This window comes from Pristis pectinata, chromosome 8, assembly GCF_009764475.1.
Source record: "Pristis pectinata isolate sPriPec2 chromosome 8, sPriPec2.1.pri, whole genome shotgun sequence".
Lineage (NCBI taxonomy): Eukaryota > Metazoa > Chordata > Chondrichthyes > Rhinopristiformes > Pristidae > Pristis > Pristis pectinata.
In genome coordinates this window covers 79,994,688-80,015,131 of record NC_067412.1, presented here as the reverse complement: position 1 = coordinate 80,015,131, position 20,444 = coordinate 79,994,688, and the positions used below count along the sequence as shown (strand labels likewise).

General features: G+C 39.1%; 1 protein-coding gene across 6 annotated transcripts in view; it reads right to left on the bottom strand.

Annotated features, from left to right (window-relative positions):
* Positions 1–20,444, bottom strand: part of tenm1 (teneurin transmembrane protein 1) — a 1,611,625-nt gene that overhangs the window by 1,204,517 nt on the left and 386,664 nt on the right. For all 6 annotated transcript variants that reach the window (XM_052021038.1, XM_052021037.1, XM_052021042.1 and 3 more), the window contains 2 exons: positions 9,468–9,568; positions 4,958–5,075 (listed from right to left, as the gene is read on the bottom strand). The gene's annotated coding sequence lies outside the window, so the exon portion shown is untranslated. The remainder of the gene's footprint in view (positions 1–4,957; positions 5,076–9,467; positions 9,569–20,444) is intronic.

Sequence of the window (20,444 nt, the reverse complement as noted above, 5' to 3'; positions counted from 1 at the left end):
AAACTCTCGTGGGCCCTTATAATAGTGATTAAAATCACACACTGTTACTCTTCAAAGTGGAGTCCACCATACAGCTTCTTTATGGCATTGCAATCCTCTGCACATGCTCATAGGGGCACACATGGAATCAAAGCCTGGGATATCCACAGGCTCTTCAGCCAGGGCCAGGAAATGAAGAGTGAAGACACAGAAAGGCAAGAAAAGAGAATGGTGAGGGCAATATGCAATGAGGAGAGTGACTTGAGGGAGAGGATAATGGCAGAAGGAAGAAAAGTTTGGAGTGAAAGAGGAAAAGCCAAGTCAGACCAAATGAAAACAAGTCTGAGAAAATGGAGAAGGAATAGTTAAAGTGAACATACAAGAAGAAGTAAGCTAAAGAGCAAGAAATGAACGAACAGAGTCCACATTCCCAGTAAGTAGTTGCACGCAAGGCACATCTAATCTGTTTTGATGACTGCTGGAGTAGGCAACAGACATTTTGCTTGCTGGATTTGTTTCTTGTTCAGCTGGCATGCTCGTAAACTCAGTCCCAAAGTGAATGATATGGAACAAGAAGTAAAATAACCAACAGCAACAGAACAGACTCCATCTATCCTAACCCAGCGGCAAGCCAACTCTAATTAATTGCAAAAGATTAATGCACATATACAGTAGAATTAGAAAATCCACAACCAAGACAAGATGATGAAGAGGAATCTTCAATTCAAGTTTCAACATACAAAGAAAAAACTGTTCTTGGATTTATGATATTTCTATTTTTTTATGAAATAGCCTTTGTAAAATGATTTCCAAACTGTGTGCCCAGAATTGGAAAAGTCCACTCCTTTCCTTTACAGTGAATATATCAGTCCATCATATTTAAAACTCTGGCTCTTTCTCAATAACAGATATGCATTTCTGATTTTCCAGGTTTGAAAAATTGCTAACTATCGCATTTGATGATAGAACCACTCAGAGAGGGAGATAAAAAGAAAATAAAAGCCATAGTAAGAGGCTGTGACAATGGGAATAAGAATGAAATGAACAAGGAAAGAGGGAAATGAGACTGGGAGGTCTGTATAATGAGAGGAATAAGAAAATTGTTTCACTAATGAGACTGCCCCCACAGCAATATCTCCTGCTGTACTTCTCTCAGTTCCCATCAGAATCAATATCTTGAAGACCACCCCTTGTCGACAGGATCCTTCAGACTTGTTTCATTGCCCCTTTCCAATTTTTTTTAAAACATAATGCACACTGCAGGTCCATGATTAATTCCTTTTGGGTCATCACTGTTTCAAAGCAGACTTCAATTAAAGAGGAATTCCCAAGTAAAAGTAGTAATGATTATCAAACAAAAAGAATTGCATGTTTGCAGTTCATTCAAAATAATATTAGGTTCAATGACATTTTTTCTAAACTGCACCATTAAGAAATAAGCCCTTTGAAGCTGATCTTTCCACTTAAGTTGACCTCAGCACTGTATTTTGATCAGTTTGCTGTCTTCATGTAAAGAAATGTGAGCTCCAAAGAAAATATTATGTAATTAGGATATTTTAGTGAAATTTCAACTTACAAGATCAAAACAGACAAGAGAGATGAAAGAGCTAACTTCAAAGCAAATCTGCATAATTCACATGAATGTAGTTTGTTTCCAGAATATGGTGATTGATTTATATTCTCTTTCTTTACAACTTCTGAGTCTTGGTTTAGAGTAGTCTGCAATAGAATGCAGAGGAATTAAAAAATGTAAATAATGAGACTGGTTTAAATAAATCCCAAAGTGAAATTGGAGAAGTTAATATATTAAAAAAAATTAAAAATGATGACCATGATCCATTCCATTCACGACAGGAGAGATTACTACTGCACTGAAACTTCATGAGAACCAAGCAACTTGCTATAGAATTATTTGGCTGTGGCACCAGATTATGTAACAATATCTTGGTTTTATACAAATTGAATTATGCCATGACAAATTGCAGTTCCCACTTAAAAAATATTAAAATGATTCAGGGAAAAGTGGGAATGATTGAACCTTTAATAACAAGTAGATTGAGAATGGTTTACAATTTTGATTTTTACACTGGAAATGTAATGCAATTTCGATGCACACATTTACAGGTTTGACAGAAGTATGCTTAAGTGCTTCTAAGAAACCAACCCTTCAGACTTCAAGATTTCCTAATTTGACACAGGCAGACAATTACTGGTTCAACTGACAGCCGAATGGAATATTGGCAGGGAGGTTGTGGGGAGCTGTCACTGGATGTTCCGAAGTTGCTATCATTGATTCACTGCTGGACAGCCAACACCACTCATTGTGGAGTTCAACATGGGAGCAGTAACTTGGGCACGTTGTTCTACATTTAAGTTTCAGTGTATCTGTTAAATTGGTTTATTATTGTCACATGTACTGAGGGACAGTGAAGAACTTGTCTTGCACATCATCCGTACAGATCATTTCATTACAACACTGCACTGAGGTCATAAAAGAAGAAACAATAACAGAATGCATGATAACGTGTTACATTTACAGAGAAAGTGCAGTGCAGCTAGAAAATAAGGTGCAAGATCATAAGGAGGTAGATTGTGAGGTCAACAGTCCATTTTTATCATACTAGGGGACCGTTCAATAGTCTTATAACAGTGGGATAGAAACTGTCCTTGAGCTTGGTGGTACGTGCTTTCAGGCTTTTGTATCTTCTACCCAATGGGAGAGGGGAGAAGAGAGAATGTCCGGGGTGGGTGGGGTCTTTGATTATGTTGGCTGCTTCTCCAAGGCAATGAGAAGAGTAGACAGAGTCCATGGAGGGGAGGCTGGTTTCTGTGATGTGCTGAGCTGTGTTTACAACCCTTTGCAGTTTCTTGTGGTCACGGGCAGAGCAATTATCATACCAAGCTGTGATATATCTGGATAGGATGCTTTCTACTGTGCATCAATAAAAAAAAATCGTGAGGGTCAAAGGGGATATGCCAAATTTCTTTAGCTTCCTGAGGAAGTAGAGGCACTGGTGAGCTTTCTTGGCCATGGCGCCTATGTGGTTGAGTCCTGTGCAGGTTAAGAATATGATCAACTGGTATTTTCCCCCTAAATTGAATGGAAAAGGGAATGGCTGTGGGTGCCTCGTGGAATAAGACGATATGATATAGGAGCAGAATTGGTCTGCTCCACCATTCAATCATGGCTGATTTTTTCAACCCTATTCTACTGTCTTCTCCCCTTAACATCAATCAAGAACCTATCAATCTCTGCCTTAAATACATTTGGCCTCCACAGCCCTCCGTTGTAATGAATTCCACAGATTCACTGCCCTCTGGCTGAAGAAATTCCTCCTCATCTCAGTATTAAAAGGATGTTCCTTTATTCTGAGACTGTACCCTCGGATCCTCGAGTTTCCTACTAATGGGAGCGTCCTCTCCACATCCATTCCATCCCAGTCTTTCAGTATTTGGTAGGTTTCAATGGGAATCCCTCTCATCCTTCTGAAATCCATGGAGTACAGGCCCAGAGACAGCAAACCCTCCTAATATATTAAGCCTTTCATTCCTGGGATCATTCTTGTGAACTTCCTTTGATATGGGGCCCAAAATTGCTCATAATATTCCAAATGTGGTCCGACTGACACCTTATAAATACATCTTTACTTTTATATTCTAGTGCATTTGCATTCTTATCCACTGACTCAGCCTGCAAGTTAACCTTAAGGGAATCCTGAACAAGGACTCTCAAGTGTCTTTGTACCTCTGATTTCTGAATTTTCTGTCCACTTAGAAAATAGTCTATATCTTTATTCTTCCTACCAAAGTGCATAACCCCACACTTCCCTTTGTTTTATTCCATCTGCCACTTCTTTGCCCTCCAAGTCTTTCTGCAGACTCCCTGCCTCTGCAGCACTACCTGTTCCTCCACCTGTCTTGGTGTAATCTGCAAACTTGGCTACAATGCCATCAGTTCCTTCATCCAGATCATTAATGTATAAAGTGCAAAACTGAGGGTCCCAACACTGACCCCTGCAGAACTCTACTTGTCACTGGCAGCCATCCTGAAAAGGATCTCTTTATCTCCACTCTCTGACTTCTGCCAGTCAGCCAATCTTCTATCTATGCTAGTAGCTTGCTTTCAACACCGTGGGCTCTTATGGAATGGAATGTGTTACATCTAATATTTAGATATGTTTCAGTATAAAATACAATTAATCATAATATTTTTAAAATTTCTATTGAAAGTTGATCTGGATCTTCTAAGTTATTGCATGTTTTAAAGTACTTGGGTGTTTTGAAGTGTTTTTACATATTTTAGTATGATCTTTTAAATTATGTTTTTGAGTTTTGAATTGAGTTTTGAATGTTTCTTCAAGCATTCTGAAGTAGGTTAGAGCTTTGACAGTTCTGGCCTGGTCAGGGGGAATGGCTTACTTCCTGTCAAAGTTTTTATTTTTAAAGCAAATTGTTGCAGGTGGGGGAAATTTGTAATAAAAGTCATGCAGCATCTGTCGAGAGAGAAGCAGAGTTAACACTTTGGGCTGATAACTCAACTGAAAGGCTGTTAGCCTGAAGTGTAAGTGATTCTCATCAGAAGCCCCAGTGTTCAGCATTTTGACCAATATTATCATAACTTGGAGAGGATTACTTCCCCTCATACAGTTTATCTGTTGCTCTTGCCTTCAAGGATGTAGGGGTGCTGATCAGCAAGTATAAATACCTGTGCCTGTTTATATAGTGAAGTGAGTCTCTGCATTAGTATATGTCTCTATATTTTGTAATATGCTCCTCTGAGGAATCAACTGTGGGCATGTCTTGGGGCACTTGCCCTCCACCTGAAGGTCTTGGAAGATGAAATTAAGTTATATGATTTAGCCATGTCAAAGTCATTATTGTGACAATTATAATATTCATTCATTTTGTAATTCAGTCATTGAAGAAATGAAGTCAGCATATGTGTTTTCACAATTTTTATAATTCTGTTACTGGCTACCTTGTAATTCTCAGTGTGTCCACCTCCGTCTAAGAAGAACACAGATGTTCATGCTTCTTTCCTCAGCAACCATGGATTAGACTTTTTGTAGTGGCCACTCTCCTCTGGTATCCCTCTTCTTGTTGTATTGGGGGGGGGGGGGGGGGGGAGGGGAAAAGAGGGAAATCATATTAAAACTGTATAAAACATTAGTAAGGCCTTGACTAGAGTGCTGTACAGAATTCTTGTCACCGCAGTACAGGAAGGATGTGATAGCACTGGAGGAAATGCTGAGGAGATTTACAAAGATGTTTCCAGAGGTGGAAATCATACTTATGAGAAGTGACTATTAAGATCAGGCAAGATGGTCAACAGAGGTCAGGAACCATTCAACATTCATTTTCAGTTCATTAATAGGACTAGAGGAAGTGAGAAACAAGATATTTCATTCAACCAATGCAGAGGATTATAACTCACTGTTGAAAGATGGGAAGAGCCAGGAACCCTCACTACATTTATAAGGTGCTCGATGAGTACTTGAGTATCTATTACCTGAAGGGCAATGCACCAAGAGCTGGGAAATGGAATTAACCTGAAGTGACCAGAATGGACACAGTGGGTCAAATGACTGACTTCTGTGCCATAGATTTCTACGATTCTGCAACAATAAAAAGATGAAGAGATATGTGAATAAAGGTATGGTATTCACCTCATTGATGCAGTTGATTTAGAGGGGATAACCATCACATGCATCAGGACTGCTTCGTCCACAACAGACATATAAATGAGAAGTGCATCGAAACCAAATGTTGCCTGCTGCTCAACATTGAGGGGTGGTGAGGGGGTTACATGACCTCATGGACAAGTTAGAATTTAGTAAATGCTTTCACTTTTTCCCCAACCAGTTGGTTTCTTAAGTGGAGTTTGCAGTTGTTGGGAGTGCAAAAAGCCATGAAAAGAAAAGGCTGATCAGTTTGCTGACAGTTGATCAGGACAGCAGTGTGTAATATTCTTTCTCCACAGATCCTGCTTGCATTTCTTGTTTTTATTTTAAACCTGAAGTACAAACATTTTATTATTTTTGAAAAAGTGAAAAAGTTTTCAGAAAGTATGCTATCAGCATCCTCAAATTGTCTTTTGCATCAGTGTAATTAGCCTTCATAAGATGATCCAGCACTAGCTGGAACACATTAACCATTACTAAGGCTGCACAGATCTATTATAATTGCACTCCATTATATCCTCCTTGGTGTTGAAATCCTAGTTTTTTTTTAAAAAAGGATTCTTTTCTCACAACTTTGCCAGCCTTTACGTTTTGCCTTGTTAAGTCACCTCAAAAATACGGTTAACGTTGATCGAGAATTTGATATTTAATAGAATTTTTACATTCAGTTGAATTTTTCCCCAGACAAAGTGACAACACTGTAGAAGTCTACATTTCAACACTATAACAATATTTTCCTGGAATTGCAACTATTTTTCAAAATAAAAATAGCTTCTGATATGACTCTGGACATAAGTGTTCAGGCTGTTTAAGAATGTAGTGTTGGCTAAAATATTCCACTCATTCCCTGATGTTTATCTGCAGATTGGTTGCTTATTATCACATATTTTCATCTGTCTGAGTAAAATGATTTCATTAAGGTATTCTTTAAGGTAAAACTAAAACAAAATTGCCTTTTTCATTTACTTATGGATAGTTAATGTATAAACTATAGTCAAATATTAGCCAAATGTTGGTTGACTGTCACAATTGTTTTGATTTTGCAAATATAGACTGTTTCTCTTAGGCTTTGTATGTTGCTTTTAAAATCTTCCTCTATTTTCACACTTAATGTGCCAATGACCAAAAGTTAATGATTTATGCTGACTGAATTTTCTATAAAAAGTGACAACAATATCCTATTGTGCCTCACTCAAGATATTTCATTCTCCTTTCCATTTCTTTCTTGTTGGAAGTAAAGCCCGTCAAGTTTAAGATGGCAGATGTTGCCTGAGATGAAGATAAAAAGCCAGTTTTTGGTGGGTATATGGCCTTGAGACTGACAGCACCATCAAAGATTGGTCTTGTGAACTTCCGTGCACACCAATGCAACCATGGCTTTTACTCTCCATTAGAAAGCCAGTGAATAGCAGGTTAGACATTCAGGCTCTTTACTTTCAAAGCAAACAACTTAAATACTGTGATTATTTTACCATCAATTCATCAGATAAATCATTCCATATTTACTGGAATACGTCTGTATACGTCTGTACAATTTTTTTTCCTTTTTTTGAACTTGATTAAGTAAAGTCAGGAAAGTAGTTGTGTGCAAGGCTTTAATCGAGTATATTTAAACATGCTTTATATCAAGTGAGATCCCTGTTATTTTCAATTACAAAAGCCTCTAATATTCTGCCTGTTTTTGTCAATCTGCAGTTTGGGCTCCAGTTACAATGGATTGAATTACAAATAACATTTGACACAAGAGAAGCCCTTAGCAAAAATATTATAAGTCCCTGGGGGAGCAAAAGCAAATTACAAGCAAACAATTGGTGTGTATTTTGTTGGATGTTATATGGATAAAGTTAACAGTGCTAGAAAATGGAATGTTATTTACACTTTAACCTTCACAAACATTATTAGGGAATAGCCCCCTTCAGTTTCAATAAAGGACTGTGTCTATGCTTGTTTAGCGTAGAAATAACATAACCCTGCCTCAGTGCTGAACCCAAAAATAAAGGCTAAAAGGCTGGTGGCACTAAGTTACAGCAGATTTATCTGTAAAGACGTTTGTTGGATGGTCAAATGATATATGGAATAAGAAGATGACATTTCATTCTCTCCTAGTAAACATTGTAACCAAGGTGAGTGGAGAATGCAGTGGAAGATTTCAGCATGGGAAATTGAGAGCTGTGTGTTGGAGAACTGAGGACAAAGCACGGTGTCAGGAATCACAAGATACATTGCAGAAATGGAACTCTGAGGTATACATATTTTTTTTTATTCATTTGGTAAATTGCTGTGTGTGGAATTATTTGCATAGGATTATAATAGTAGGTGATTTAAACTTCCCGAGTATTGACTGGGACTGCCTCAATACTGAGCATTTAGATGGGGCAAAACTACAGTGGTGGGAGAGTTCTGAGGATTCTGAGGACAGGACTTATTCACATTTGGAAAGGCAAGGATGGATCAGGGATAGTCAGCATGACTTTTTGTTTGGAGAAACTCATGAACGAGCTTTTTGAAGAGATGATCAACAGGGTGGTAGACGTTGACAAGATGGACTTCAGTAAGGCCTTTGGCAAGGTCCCTCATGGTAGGCTGGTCTGGAAAGTTAGAACACATGGGATCAGGGTGAGTTTGAAAATTGGATATACAATTAGCTTGGTGGTAGGAGACAGAGGGTGGCAGTGGAGTGTTGTTTTATAGATTGGAGGCCTGTGCTGCTGGGATCAGTGCTGGGTCCTCTGTTATTTGTCATATATATTAATGATTTGGCTGAGAATGTAGATGGGATGATAAACAAGTTTGCAGATGACACCAAAATTAGTGGTAAAGTGGACAGTGAAGAGGATTGTCTAAGATTACAACATGATATAGATCAACTAGGAAAGTGGCTAAGGGAATTGAAGATGTAATTTAACTCAAATAATTGTGAGGTGATGCAATTTAGGAAGTTAAACCAGGGTAGGACATACACAGTGAATGCATAGTCCCTCAAAAACGAGAACACAGGTAGACAGGATGGTGGGGGAAGCATATGGCATGCTTACCTTCATCTTCTGAGGCATTGAGTACAACAGTTAGGATGTCATGTTACAGTTGTACAAGACCTTGGTTAGGCCACACTTAGAGTGCTGATCATCACACTATGGCAAGGACATGATTAATGCAGAGAGGCCATGGAAAAGATTCACAAGGATTTTGCCTGGATTGGAGAGCTTGGATTATCAGGAGAGATTGGATAGACTAGGTCTGTTTTCCCTGGAGTGAAGGTAGCTGAGAGGTGACGTGATAGAGCTGTATCAAATTATGAGAGGCATAGATAGGGTAGAAGACCAGTGGTATGTTTCCCATGATAGGGGTATCCAAGTCTAGAGGACACATGTTTAAAGTGAGAGGGATGAGTTTTAAGGGGGATCTGTTTTTCACAAAGATTAGTTGGTATCTGGAATGAGATGCCAGGAGTTGGCAGAGGCAGGAACAGTAATAACATTTAAGAAGCATCTGAACAGTTACTTGAATGAGCAGGACATGGAGCGATATAGAATTAATGCAGCCAAGTGAGATTAGTAAAAATAGGCACGATAGCCAGCATAGGCACAGTGGGCTGGGCTTGTTTCTATGCTGTACAACTCTAAGACTTATGGCCTCAGTGCAAGGTGTGTGCCATAAGTGGGTAGAAAGTATACTGTTTCCCAACTATATAGTACCCAGTGAGACTAGATCAAATCTAGTGCAATCACCTGGAGAGAAATATAAAAATCTAAAGAGCAGGAGGATGCAAACACAAGAAACAGGAGTAAGCCATGTAGTTTCTCCTACCATTCAAAAAGATCATGGCTAGTCCTGTGATCAGCTCCACTCTGCTGCCTGATCCCCATGTGCCTTTTCCTTAACTATCCAAAATACTGTTGATCACCGCCCTGGAAAGAAAATTTTGAACATTTACAAAGCTTTAAACTTTATCAGCATCTCAGTCCTAAAATGTTGGACCCTTATCCTGAGACTACAACCACTTTGAGGAATGCTAGGATCTTACAGTGGTATAACAATGCAGCTGGTAGAGCAGCTGCCTCACAGTATCAGAGAGCCAGGTTCAATCCAGACCTCAGGTGCTGGCAATGTTAAGTTTGTACGTTCTCCCTGTGACTGGTTGGGTGCCCTCCGGGTGCTCAGGTTCCCTCCCACATCCCAAAGACATGCAGGTTTGGAGGTTCATTGGCCATTGTAAATTGTGCCTTATATAGGTGGATGGTAGACATTCAGGGGAGTTAATGAAAATGTGGAGAGAATAAAAAAAATAATGTTGGATTGGTGTTTATAGGTGGTTGATGGTCAATGCAGATGGTGAACCAAAGAGCCTGTTTCTGTGCTGCATATCTCTATGACTTAGATACTGGTTGAATTGGTTGTGCAATCTTATCTGAACACTTCAAATTTGGGCCAGTGATCAAAATGGTTGTGGACAGAATACTGGACTTTGTAAAAGAAGCCACTTGATGCTGGGACTGGACAAGTGGGAATTCTTTTTTTCTACATTGGCCAATACAAGTTTGCCAATATGAAGTTTTCTTCATCTTGAATCAGAGACTGTTAAACAGAGTCTCGTCCCTGGTCCTCAACTAATCACAGGCATTGTCTTTATTCTCCCCATCCTTTTCATTTCTCTGCAATTTAAAACACCTTGTTTTCTTGTTTTTTTGAAAGTTCACTGACTTAAAATGTTAACTCTATTTCTCCTGCCACAGATGATGCCTGACCTGCTGTACTTTAAGTACTTTTTGTTTTTTTTATTTCAGATTTCCAACATCTGCAGTTTTTAAAAATTATTTTGTAGATTCTTAAACCTACTGATGGGTTGCTTCATGTATCAGGTTGCCCAGCAAAAAGAACATAAAGAAGCCTTTCAGCCCACTAAATCTCATCCCTGATGGACTCTAACTCCACTATAATGGCATCAAGCCATATTTCAAATGTTTTTTTTGTTTATTTCTAAAGCCCACATGAGAGATCAATGTAAGCATTTATCATCCTTTTGAGTAAATATCCATTACAGCATTTTACATTTATATACTCTACTCTTACGTTCCTGATGCATTTGTGGTTCATCTTCTTCACAGTACTTAATATTTTAAATACCTGAAAGAGTTTCTCTTCTATCTTCATTTCGGTTATTTGCAGTTATTTGAAAGCAGAATCTTGTATTTTCTAATTTCAGTCCTGGGTCCAAATGGGTAAAGATAGTGCTCATTTTAGGACAGTGCGTGTGATTGAGAAGTGTGCACTTAGATCACGTCCACCCAATGGAAGCTTTGTTTCGAGTGACTAAATCCATGAGGAACCACATTAATCAAGTTGCAATTATTAACATAGATTCTTTGGACTAAGGCACCACTGGTAAGGCCCATTTTTGGTTGGTGTAGTAGGTGGTTAGCCTAGAAAGCCACTCAGTTGCATATTTCAGCTGATAGTTAAAAATCAACACAACTATCATGGGATTTCAGGATGATTTTGGAATGTAAACATAAACCTCGGCTTTTATTTGCCTTGAACTGTCTTCTTGAACTCCTTTATTTACAACCACCAAGGAATCCAAGACTTTATATCATAAATTTGTAATGATCCACTTCAGCTGTTTTTCTCTCTTGTCGCAGACCACCATACCACATTTTCCCTTGGGTTCTATCCTCCAGCCCTGTGTTTGCATCTTTGTCTAGTTTCTCCCAACTTGCCATTTCCAAGCAATGCGTGTCCACAGACACAACTCCTACTCCTTCAGCCCAATTCTCATCAGACTGCAAACTGCCCAACTTCCCTTCATGTCCCCTAAGCTAGTTCTTAATGGCTCTCTATCTTCAAACACAGTTGACACTCTCTCCAACAAATCCAACTCTTCAAAAGAAAAACAGATCTGTTCTGTTGCATCTTCATTTGTTGAACTACCAGCCCGTCCCCAAAGGTCTTTTCATCTCCCTGTCTTCTTGTCTCCCCAATCCAAACCCACCTCTCCTCCATGCCTGAACCACTTCAGACTTACCATCAACATACCATTGCTCGAAATCTACTCATCCTGCTTTGTAAGTTCACCATCTTCATTCTTTCTAAACTTCTGCATCCTTTGGTTGACTATACCATCTACCACCAATGAATTTGTTTTGTTTAATTGATCTAAATCACCTTCAATCTTGATACCAAATTCAATCATATTATGGTCTCACTGCCCTAAAGGTCCTACACCTCCAGATTATTAATTAACTTTTTTCATTGCACAAAGCTAGATCTAAAATTGCCTGTTCCTGAGTTGGTTCCTCAACATACCAATCTAGAAAACTATGTTGGATACTTTCCATGATTTTGCCTTCCACACTATTACTTCTAATTTGGTTTATCCAGTTTTAATTAGATTAAATTGATCATGATTACTTTTTTTTTGATCCTTGGTACATGTCAACAATTAGCACCAATGTTTTCTGTCTCTTGCAGCCATTTAGCTCCAACCGAGTTAATGTTACTCCTTTCCCTCTACTGCCTTATCTCTTTATTTTAATTATCTGGGGTTGCTCTTCTTTTTCCATTTTGCCTGCCTTCTAAACAATAAGTATCCTGGAATATTTGATTCCTAACCTCCATCATTTTGCAACCACATCTCCGTATAGGCTGTTAAATCAAACATTTTGCCTTCCATTTTTTGCTATTAATTCATCTACTTCGTTGCAAATTCTTTGCACATTCAGATACAATGCCCTTAAGTTTGAATTAATTCTATTTTTTCCCCAAATATCCATACTTCCTGCCCCTTCTAGACCTGGTCAGTGTATTTTTATCCAAAACTCTGTCGATATAGGGGTTTGACATTTCTCTTATAGCTTTTAAGTTTATTCTTTCCTGAATTCTCCTCTCCCTCCACCCACCTTCTCCCTAAACTTTATTCATTTAAAGACTGATTCACAGGCTTATTTGCTTAGTTTGCAAGGACAAGTTCCAATGTGGTTCAAGTGGATTCCATTCGCAAAGCTCTCTCTTACCCTAGCAATGGTGCTAGTTTCTAACTCCACCCTGCCACCTACCATCACCTCTCACAACCCTTCCACTGCCTTTGATTAGTCAAGTTGCTTGTCTGATGTTCAATATCTTGATGAGCAACTAACTATCAACCAAATCACTGAACTACATTTAAAAGTTTTTGATCCTCAGAGGCCTTCAAAAGGGATTAAAATAGTTAAACAAAATCATTATAAAAAAATCAAAGTGCATTTGTGTCAACACATTTAAAAGACATGTTTATTAAAAACATGAAGAATAATAAAGCAGATTATAACATTAAAAAGAAAATTACAACAGAAAGTGCTGGAAAATGCGGGACATTAGGCAGCATCTTTGGAGAAAGAAAGTGTCATATACAATACCAAAACTGACCCTTCAGCCCCAAGTCCATACTGACAATCAAGAACCCACTTACACGAATACCACACAGATCCCATGTAATTCTCCCCACATTTCCATCAACCCTCCTCATATTCCAGCACCCACCTACTTTCTAGGGACAATTTACAGTGGACAATTAACCTTCTAACCCACATGCTTTTAGAATGTGGAAGAAAACTGGAACATCTGGAAGAAACCCACATGGTCACAGGGAGGAGGTACAAACGGCACACAGTCAGCACTAGAGATCAGGACTGAACATGGGTCACTGGAGTTGTGAGGCAGCAGCTGTGTTAGCTGTTCCACTGTGCCACCCACAGGGAGTTACTGACTCAGAATTTGCAATTAATGATAAGCTGTCCAAGTATTTTCATGAATGCAATGGCTGGTATAAATCTGACTGGCCACACTTGAAGGAATCCTGCTCCTTGAGCTACACTTCTGGACTCATCATGGAGTTCAACAATAATGCAAGTGGTCAGATGTACTCCTCCTTACCCTCGTACGACCATCTGGGCACTCTGTTCTGTTCCCCACTGCTTCGCCTCCTTCTCACAATGTAAGGATAATTTAATTGTAGAAAGCATTCTTGCTACTTGGGATTCTGTCTGAATAGATGTCACTGAGCTTCTCAGCAAGTTCCTACCAGGAAGCAGAGCAAGTTTTGTGCAATTATTTTTATAGATCAGAAGTAAATGCAAACTGGTGGCCTATCTGAGCCATTAACTCTGCCAAATGTAAAGGCCAGAAAGAATGGCTCTCAGACAACAACAACTTCGTTGCATCTTGAATTTTACAAAAAATTGGGTTGTTTTGGAGTAATCCCTACCATCTAACCATTTTACATTCAACTGTTAATGCAGGGAAGAACAGAAAAGTTGTGGTGGAACTAATGTGAGGCAATTTGTATGCAACATATCTCATTGACTCTTTGCCTGGGATATGAAAATTATATTATCATCCTTCAAGGAGGTTAAATGATGATTAAGTTACTTTTTAAGTTATCCATTTTTCTGTGAACCCAACTTTTTGTGGCCATTTTGTTTAAAGTGGTTATTCAGCAATATATGTGTGGAAAGCATTTATCAAATTCAGTCATTGAACTGTACATCTCAGATGTTCTTCACTGCTTAAAGGAAAAACATTTACTTTAGCTTCTCTCTCAAAAAGTTTATGAAACCTGCTTTGTAAACCTAAACATTGCAAAACCATCTATTCAGAACTCGATATATCAAGCACTTTTATAGATCTAATATCCTGCAGTATTAAAATGGCATTCTCAATCAAACAGTATACAAAATGGGTACCACCAAAATTCTGTTAAAGTTTGTAAATATTAATATCAATTACGTATAGGGCTTGGTAGCTTGGAATTCCATTAAGTATAGATTCCACTTATTCTGCAGTTACTGATACCTGCCTCGAAGGCAGGCTCAATATTGCAGACTCAACTTGTTCCAATTGGTAATTAGATGCAGCAACTGCAAACATCATATGACCAAAGCACTTTTACTCAGGCTGCTAATTTAAAATCTTAGGAAAATATACTGTCAGTTTTCGCACTTGAACATTGGACAACAGGGTGCTACCCAAATTAAAATGCCACTTCTTACTTCAATGCTCAACCAATTTTGTCCTTAGTATTCAGATTGAAGTAATGGTATAGCTTCAACTATGATTCCTGAAAATACAAAGGAAGACTACTTTCTACCTCATCATATAATTATTTTTCCTTTTGGCTTCTGGTGTTATTTAGAACAGCCAACACATAACTAAAATAGTGATCGTCACTCCTGCTATCTTCAGAATCTACTGTCTGTAAGGATCATGAGCAATCTATTCAGTGTGCAGTATCGTAAGTGCATCATAGCAGCATCATCCATACTAGCAAGCATTCATCCATCCTTTTCTCAAAATAACCAATCTGAGAAGTAATACATTGAGGTGAATTCTATATTTCTGCGCCATCATAAGCAAATGAGCGATGTTGCAGCAAAACCGAAAATATTAAGTGCTCAGATGCTATTGCACCAAAGGAAATGTACCTGCTAGTAATCAGTCAATTAGTTTCTATGTCCATTTCACTGTAGGGGAAATTATTTAAACAATACAAACAATTTTAATATTATTTAGTTATGGAGACCAAAACTGCACACAGTTCTCCACACCCGTGCAAAGTTGCATCAAATCCTCCCTACTTTTACACTCCATAACCCCTGCGATAATTGGTAATATTTCATTCACCTTCCTAATTACTTGTTACAGCTGAATGACAACCCTCTTGTTATGCAGTATGACCGCCAAACACTTATATTATTGTAACATTTTAGTCTCATTCAGTTCAAACAATTATTTCCCTTTTCATTCCTTCTTTCAATATGCATAGCCTCATATTATCCTCCCTCTCTTGAATATTTCTTGTTATTAGGGTGTTCTCAAGTATCTTCAACCATGAATATTGAATCAAAATAACTATTCAGAATCTCTGTTATTTCTCATTTTCCCATTATTAATTCCCCAGACTCATCCTTACTTCTTTCCTTTTTAGATGTATGTAAAAGCTTTTCCTCTCCATTTTTATTATATGCTAGTATATTCTCATACAGTGTGCCAGAGGTTTCCTCAAAGATTCAGCCTTTAATTGTGGATATAGAAGTTGGCTCATCTATTTTTTTTTGCAGTGTTATTTTTGTTTAAAATACTGAATAATGCATTAGATTGAGGCTTTCACTGATGGGGAGCGGGTGGGGTAATGGTAAAGTTTTCTCTTAGCTGCATTAAGAACAATTTGCCCAAATCTAGCCAAAAGAAAGGAAGTTCAAATGCAAATTTTCTCCAGTGCAAATCAAGTTTTCTCAATTTAGTTTTTTTTTAAAAAAAGCTGCCCCTCTAACAGGTTGAATTAATCACTTTGATGCATTTCCACCAATCGCACATATTGTGGCCCTTCAATGAACCTCTTAAAATTAAGATATTTTTAAGTGCAAAGGCACTAATGAGCACCTTAAAAAAACGTTTAAATATTAAACATTTTCTAAAAGCTATTCTTCATTAGCAATTTTTTTCAGATTTTTTTTTTAATTATCAGTCACTTAAAACTGGGTTATTCACAGCTGTGGGATTAGACACATTTGAAAACTACTTGCTGTTTTGTGATAACTTTCTCAACTCAGTCAATGAAATTACACCAGGTTACCACTTATAATTGCATCAAAGAATGGATTTAAATTCAAGAGAACTTTTAAAAAAACTGGATCACTGTGCAGATTCATAGAAAATTTTACCTTGAACAATGTCCTCTAACTTCTGTTCCTAAAAGTAAAGTTTTCTGCTGGAAATGAAATTTAATGGCTGTTTAATGGTTCTTTGACATTCCATCCATTCTGACCTTGCTTTGCTTGTGAAATATGTGAATTGGGCTGATTATCCATCTGATGACACCTGAACCATTATTGTGCTTTTGACGCTGGTACCCCAGTTAGTACCCACCATCCAAGGCTACTGTAGCATTCAATGTCCTTAGTGCTAGGTATTGCAATTTGAATCCACAGCAGGCTTTGAAATTTTGCACCCGCAGCCTGTTGTTCATTAAGTGGATACCACACCTGAGCAAAGCATCAATTGCTCAATCTCCTTTGCAAATTAGCCCCACAGGAAAAGGTAGCAGAATGTGAAATGTTTTTTGCTGTTGATCCCCACCATCCAGCTTAATTTCTCTGGATGATTTTCGGAGATTATAATGCAGTTGTGATGATCTTTAATGAAAGGCAGGAGTCCAGAACTGGGTTGATTGGAGAGGAAGGTGGCATGTTGGGACCTGAGGAGATGTATCTCCTCCCCGCAGCTGCAACCTGTAACATTAGTAAATTACAAAGGAAAATTGATTTTAATGGTTGACAGTTTTTTTTTAGGTCAGTATAACATTATGTTTCATTGCTGAATTAAGATTTTACAAAATGACTTGCGGTTAATTATTAACACAGTACAACTTGGCATCCCTGAAGAATCAGAGGTAGAGTAAGTCAATTGGAAGGAATAAGATCACAAGATCACAAGATAAGGGAGCAGAAGCAGGCCATTCGGCCCATCGAGTCTGCTCCAAGGAAAAGGGAAAAAGAAATGGGGTGGGAAAAAAAGAGAGAGAAAAAAAAACTATTCTAATCCCATTTGCCAGCCTTATCCCCATATCCCTTGATACCCTGACTATTTAGATATCTGTCTATCTCCTCCTTGAACACCCCCACTGATCTGGCCTCCACTGCTGTGCGTGGCAAAGAGTTCCACAATTTCACCACCCTCTGGGTAAAGAAACTTCTCCTCATCTCTGTCTTGAAACTGTACCCTCTAATTCTAAGATTGTGCCCTCTGGTCCTGGACACGCCCACCAAGGGAAACAGCCTAGCCACATCTACTCTATCCTTACCTGTCAACATTTTAAATGTCGCTACGAGGTCCCCTCTCATCCTTCTGTACTCCAGCGAGTACAGTCCAAGAGCCGACAAACGCTCATCATACTTAAGCCCTTTCATTCCCGGAATCATTCTCGTAAATCTCCTCTGAACCCTCTCCAACGTCAGCACATCCTTCCTAAGATGCGGGGCCCAAAACTGCGCACAGTATTCCAAATGAGGCCTCACTAGCGCCCCGTAGAGCCTCATCAACACTTCCTTACTTTTATACACTATACCTCTCGAGATGAATGCCAACATAGCATTCGCTTTCTTAACCACCGATCCAACCTGGTGGTTAACTTTTAAGGTATCTTGTATAAGTACCCCCAAGTCCCTTTGTACTACCGCACTATCAATCTTCTCTCCTTCTAGATAATAATCTACCCGCTTATTTCTACTTCCAAAGTGTACAACTGCACATTTCTCAACATTGAATCTCATCTGCCATTTTCTTGCCCATTCTCCTAAACTGTCTAGGTCCCTCTGCATTCTTTCTATTTCCTCTATGCTCCCTACTCCTCCACTTATCTTGGTGTCATCCGCAAACTTAGCCACACAACCATTTATTCCATCATCCAAATCATTGATGTACAAGGTAAAAAGGAGAGGCCCCAACACCGACCCTTGCGGCACACCACTAGTAACCGGTAACCAACCAGAACGAGATCCTTTTATTTCCACCCTTTGCTTCCTGCCAACCAGCCAATTCTCCACCCATTTTGCTACCCTGCCCATAATTCCATGACCTCTCATCTTATTAATCAGTCTCTTGTGAGGCACCTTATCAAAGGCCTTTTGAAAGTCTAAATACACAACATCTACCGCCTCTCCCTTATCCACCCTACCTGTGATTTCTTCAAAAAACTCCAATAAGTTGGTCAGACAGGACCTCCCCTTCACAAAACCATGTTGACTAGGTCCTATCTTGCCTTGCGCCTCTAGGTATTCGGTAACCTCCTCCTTGAGGATAGACTCCAATAATTTTCCCACCACTGACGTCAGACTAATAGGTCTGTAATTGCCTTTGTGCTGCCTCCCACCTTTCTTATATAACGGAACTACATTCGCTACCCTCCAGTCCTCCGGAACCATGCCAGAATCTATCGATTCCTGAAAAATAATCGCCAACGCCTCCGCTATCTCCACAGCCACCTCCTTCAGAACCCGGGGATGCACCTCATCCGGTCCGGGAGACTTATCAGCCTTAAGCCCCTTTAGTTTTCCAAGCACCTTCTCCCTATTAATCTCAATTGAACTCAGCTCCAATTCGTGAGACTCCTGACTAATGGGCACATTGCTTATGTCCTCCACGGTGAAGACCGATGCAAAATATTCATTCAATTCCCTTGCCATCTCACTATCATCCATTATAATACCTCCTGCACCGTTATCAATTGGTCCTATGTCAACCCGTGTCTCTCTTTTATTCCTTATGTATTTAAAAAAACTCTTAGAATCCTTCCGAATGTTGTCCGCCAGCTTCCTTTCGTAACTCATCTTTGCTTTCCTAATGACCTTCTTAGTTTCTCTCTGCAGATTTTTAAAATCGTTCCAATCTTCTGTTTTCCCACTAATTTTTGCTACTTTGTACGCCGCCCCTTTTGCTTTTATTTTATCCTTCACCTCCCTCGTTATCCACATCTGTGCCTTTTTTCCATTCAAAACCTTCTTTTTTCTTGGAATATATCTGTCCTGCATTGTCCTTATTTCCTGTAGAAATTTCTTCCATTTTTCCTCTGCCGTCCCTCCAGCTAACTTACTCCTCCAATCAATTTGGGCCAACTCATCTCTCATACCTTTGTAATTTCCCTTATTCCACTGAAATATCGATACACCAGTTATCAGCTTCTCCTTCTCAAACTTGAAACTAAACTCAATCATATTGTGATCACTTGTTCCCAGTGGTTCCTTTACCTTTAGTTCCCTAATCACCTCGGGTTCACTACACAGCACCCAATCCAAAACAGCCGATCCCCTGGTGGGCTCCTCAATAAGTTGCTCCAGAAAAACATCCCTTAGACATTCCACAAACTCACTCTCCTGAGTACTACCGCCTTGCTGCATTTCCCAGTCCACCTTCATGTTAAAATCCCCCATAATTATCTTCACATTGTCACTCTGACATGCTTTTTCTATCTCAATCTGCAACTTATGGTCCACTTCCTGACTGCTGTTCGGGGGCCTATATATGACTGCTATTATTGTTCTTTTACCCTTGCTATTTCTCAGCTCCACCCATAAGGATTCCACCTCCTCTGACCCAATGTCCTTCCTTTCTATTGATTTTATATCGCTACTAACCATCATGGCCACACCTCCCCCTCTGCCTACCCTCCTATCCTTCCTATATACTGTATACCCCTTGACATTCAGTTCCCAATCACATCCATCATGAAGCCACGACTCAGTGATTGCAACGATGTCATATTTATTAACCTGTAGTTGTGCCACTAGGTCATCTACTTTATTCCTGATGCTACGTGCATTTAAATATAGTATGTTTAGACTGGTATCTGCTATTGATTTTATTGTACCTCTATTGATCAGCAGATTATCCTGACTTTCTACCTGTCCATCCTTCTTACTATCTTCGCTACCTACTATCTTAGACATGTTCGTGTAGACCTCATCCCCTATCCTAACATTCGGTATCCGAACATCCTCATCCCCGATCCTAACATTCTGTATCCTAACATCCGGATTTGTTGTACTTCTATTATTCAGTAAATTATCCTGACTTATCACCTGCCTGTCATTCTTGCCATCCTCAATGGATTCGTTTCTATACACTTTCTCCCTCACCTTAGCATCTTGTAACCTAGCATCCTGGTTACCATCCCCCTGCCAGATCAGTTTAAACCCTCCCCTACAACTAAATTAAACATTCCCGCCAGGATATTGGACCCTTTGGAGTTTAGATGCA